Source organism: Sorghum bicolor, chromosome 4 (genome assembly GCF_000003195.3).
Source record: "Sorghum bicolor cultivar BTx623 chromosome 4, Sorghum_bicolor_NCBIv3, whole genome shotgun sequence".
Taxonomy (NCBI): domain Eukaryota; kingdom Viridiplantae; phylum Streptophyta; class Magnoliopsida; order Poales; family Poaceae; genus Sorghum; species Sorghum bicolor.
Genome location: NC_012873.2, coordinates 44,455,586 through 44,460,471, shown reverse-complemented (window position 1 = coordinate 44,460,471; position 4,886 = coordinate 44,455,586).

The following is a 4,886-nucleotide window of genomic DNA, read 5'->3' as shown; positions in this document are numbered from 1 at the left end:
GCTGGATCTCTGACATTGATCCTGACACGCTGTCCTCCTATCATGATAGTGTCTGGAGGTGATCCATGACGAGCCTCGGCCTCAAGAACTGCACGCCTCTGACGTGGCATGAGATCGGCCCCTATTCTCAATGCACCTGACCGTCCACCCCTCTCAGCTGCCTCTGCTGCTGCTGCAACTGCCTCTGCCACCTCTGCCTCTCTGTCGCTGGCCTTGCGCTTCTTGGTGGCCAACTTCTTGCCCTTGCCCTTCTCTGCTGCTGACAAGCGACAGGGAGGATCACCTCCACCATCACCTCCTGGGGAACCTCCAGAGCTGGCTGCCGGACCACTGGCGTTCTTGCAACGAGCCATCGCAAGAACAACTGACTGAACGAACTGCCGGCAAACGACCAACTGTCACAAGAGATCAACGCGGATCGGCGACGAGATGCGTTCCGGATGAAGTATCGCGAACGAAAAATGCCGGAGAACGCGGATCCACTCCTTGGGGTGCTATGAAGGATAAACGAAAGAGAATATTGTCAATAACAACATCCCAAACCGTTTAGGCATTAAACCAAGCACCTTGAGGGCAGGGATTAAGGAACTCACCCAAGCCCTAGCTATCTCGCTGGAACCAAGCCACTCGCGAGAGAAAAGGGAGGAGAAGAAGCCGTGGGAGAGATCTGGTGTGGGGAGGAAGGGCCGAGGTCGCCGGAGATTTTGGAGAAGTCTCGGGCGGCGGCGGATCCTCCTGGGCGACCTAGGGCACGGGCGCAGGTGGACTGGAGTCGCGGGGACGAAAGAAGAAACTGCCGGAGCCGACCCGAGGGCTCGGGTTATATGCGCCTGAAACGGGGTCACCGGACGCACTTAAAGTGGCACCGGACGCATCCGGTGACCACCGGACTCATGCGCAGAGAGGTTTGAAAATTGGCATATCACCAGACGATGGCCACCGGACGCTGGCTTTAGCGTCTGGTGCTCTAGGGCATGCTAGGTGAGCACCGGACGCACATCACCGGACGATGCAGGGACACTATTCCTGCGTCCGGTGAGTGCAATCCTGCATACTCACCGCACCGGACGCACCGAGACAGCGTCCGGTGCATCGTCCGGTGCCCCTCTGAGTCCTTTTTCAACTTAGCACTACGTCCGACTTTGACCCAACCAAGTTCCATCTTCAAAGACACACAAATAAACACAAAATGGAACTGGTATGAGTGACCTCTCTCAAACCCTCAAATTTTAACAAATATTTAGCCATAGGCTTAGTAGTTTTTATGAAAATAATTCGAGAAATCACCAAGGAGCATCATATGGCCATAAAGCTAGGGGTTTGAATCACAAATGAGCTTTGAATGCTCCCCCTATCTATGGACGAACATAGCGGATGCTCAAAGAATAACCGAAAAGAAATGGTCAACTAACAAGCATGCATATGATATGAGGTGAAATGCAATACTGAAATTAAACTAATGCTTGTCAAGTTTGATCCAAGGTTAAGCTTTTTCACACACACAAGGGGGTTATCTTAACCATGTTAGACAAGCCCTACACACAAAACTTGTTCATTTTTAGTTTTAGTATGCATGATATGCAAAGAAAAAGCTATTTACAAGTTTCAACACACAACTTTATCGTTTAGTGAAGTTAGAGAGATCAAGCACATTTAGTTCATTTCTCAACATACAAAACCTAGCTTCATCTAGGGGTTTTGTGAAGATATCCGCCAATTGATTTTCCGTTCCCACATTCTCTAGAGATATGTCACCTTTAGCAACATGATCCCTAAGGAAGTGGTGGTGGATGTCAATATGTTTTGTGCGGGTGTGTTGAACCGGGTTGTTTGCAAGTTTTACGACACTTTCGTTGTCACACAACAAAGGTACTTTGTCTAGTACTACTTCATAGTCTAGCAAAGTTTGTTTCATGTAGAGTATTTGTGCACAACAAGCACCGGCGGCAATGTATTCTGCCTCGGCCGTTGACAAGGCAACACTATTTTGTTTCTTTGACATCCAAGAGACAAGTGATCTACCTAGGAAATGGCACCCTCCGGATGTGCTTTTTCTATCAATCCGGCACCCGGCATAATCCGAATCGGAATAGCCTACAAGTTGGAATCTTGCACCTTTGGGATACCACAAACCTAGGCAAGGTGTGTATTTTAGATACCTAAGAATTCTCTTGACGGCAATCAAGTGAGATTCCATAGGCATTGCTTGATATCTAGCACACATACACACACTAAACATGATATCGGGACTAGATGCGGTGAGGTAGAGTAGACTTCCTATCATGGAACGATAGAGAGTCTTGCCAATTGGGTTACCTCCCTCATCCAAGTCGAGATGCCCATTCGATGCCATGGGAGTCTTGATTGGCTTGCAATCCATCATCTTGAACCTCTTGAGAAGATCTTGTGTGTACTTTTCTTGAGAGATGAAGACTCCTTCCTTCATTTGCTTGACTTGAAATCCTAGGAAGAAGGATAGCTCGCCAATCATGGACATCTCAAACTCCTTGGACATCAAATCACCAAATTCCTTGCAAAAATCTTCATTAGTTGAGCCAAAAATAATATCATCAACATAAACTTGGCAGATGAAGATTTCCCCATTCATTTTCTTGGTGAAGAGTGTTGTGTCAACTTTCCCAATCTTGAAGCCATTCTCAATGAGAAAGTCCCTAAGCCTCTCATACCAAGCTCTAGGAGCTTGCTTGAGACCATAGAGAGCTTTGGACAACCGGTAGACATGCTTGGGGTACCTAGGGTCTTCAAAACCGGGGGGTTGCTCAACATAGACAAGCTCATTAATATATCCATTCAAAAAAGCACTTTTCACATCCATTTGAAATAACTTGATATCATGACTAGATGCATATGCAAGTAGGATATGGATTGCTTCAAGTCTTGCCACCGGTGCAAAGGTTTCACCGAAGTCAAGACCATCCACTTGTGAAAAGCCTTTTGCCACAAGTCTTGCCTTGTTGCGCACCACTTTGCTTTGATCATCCTTCTTGTTCCGGAAGACCCACTTTGTTCCAATCACTCTTGCATCTTTGGGTCGCTCTTCAAGTGTCCATACTTGGTTGCGAGAGAAGTTGTTGAAGTCCTCTTGCATGACCATGATCCAATCCGCATCACGAAGAGCTTCCTCTATAGTCTTTGGTTCATCTTCAAGAGACACAAAAGCGTGATGTTCAATAAATAAAGCATGTCTAGAACGAGTAGTTACACCACGTGATGGACTCTCGATGATGAGATCTTGAGAGTGATCTTGGAGGAGATGTGATGTTCTTCTTGGCGCCACTTGAGGGGTTGGTTGAGGAGCATCAACATCTTGTGCTTGTGCCACCGCTTGCTCATGAGTGACTTGAGTGTCTTCATGAGCATCTCTCCCATCCTTGTCTTCATCTTGTGGTACATGTGAGGTGGATGGTGGCTCAATGACTTGCACATCATCATCATCTTCTTTTGGCTTGATGTCTCCCACCGGCATGTTCTTCATGGCATCCCTCAATGGTTCACCACCTACATCATCAAGATTATCACTTGCTCCTTGGGAGCCATTAGTTTCATCAAATTCAACATCAAATGTTTCTTCAACCATGTTTGTGGCATGGTTAAAGACCCTATATGCCTTGGACTTTGATGAATAGCCAACCAAGTAGCCAATGTCACATCTTCTTTGGAACTTGCCCAAGTGTTGGCGCTTCTTGTAGATGTAGCATTTGCATCCAAACACTCTAAAGAATGAGACATCGGGCTTCTTACCATTGAGCACCTCATATGGTGTCTTCTCTAGGAACTTGTGAGGAAAGAGCCGGTTTGAAGCATAGCAAGCGGTGTTGATTGCCTCGGCCCACATCTTCTCCGAAGTGTTGTACTCATCTAGCATTGTTCTTGCCAAGGTTATCAATGTTCGGTTCTTTCTTTCTACAACCCCATTTTGTTGTGGTGTGTATGTTGAGGAGAACTCATGCTTGATTCCCACTTCATCACAATACTTTTCAATGTTGGTGTTGTCAAACTCTTTGCCATTGTCACTTCTAATTTTCTTGATCTTGACATCAAATTGATTTTGGGCATTCTTTGCAAATTTCTTGAATATAGATGCAACTTCGGCCTTGTCTTGCAAGAAGAATGTCCAAGTGTACCGGGAGAAATCATCCACTATGACCAAGCAATATTTGTTGCCTCCAAGACTAGCATATGTGGTTGGTCCAAATAAATCCATGTGAAGCAGCTCAAGCACTCTTGAAGTAGAGAGATAGGCCTTGGTTGGATCAGTGTTTGCAACTTGCTTGCCGGCTTGACATGCACTACAAAGCTTGTCCTTTTCAAAGGTCACATCCTTCAAGCCTCTAATCAATTCTTTCTTCATCAACTTCTTGAGTGTGCCCATTCTAACATGTGCTAACCTTCTATGCCACTGTTGACGGTCCTTAAGTATCAAATTTAATTATCAAATAAACAAAGAAAAGGATCCAAATGAAATCAACATCTAGACTTAGGGTTTCATCTGACAGAATTCCATGAGTTTTGGTGTTTGTCTATTTCTGCAGGGGGTTATCAGGAAATACGGAAGAAAGGCTCACATGTCGGGATTACATAGAGATATCAACGCACCGCGCAATTTTCTACCATCTAGAAGACTCCAGAAGCCACGGGAAGGAAGCGGAGGCCGAAAGGGGCCAGGCCCAGGGCGGCCGCCCTGAGGACCTGGGCGCCCGCCCCCTATTGGATGCCAATCAGGACTCTCTTCGCACGGGATGTTCCACCGACCTATTGGATCAAGAAAAACATAGTACCACCTCGCCTATCGACCCAAAAACGCATAGAAGGGGAGGACTATATAAGGAGACCCCCCTGGCCCCTGGAGAAGACATGAAGAAATT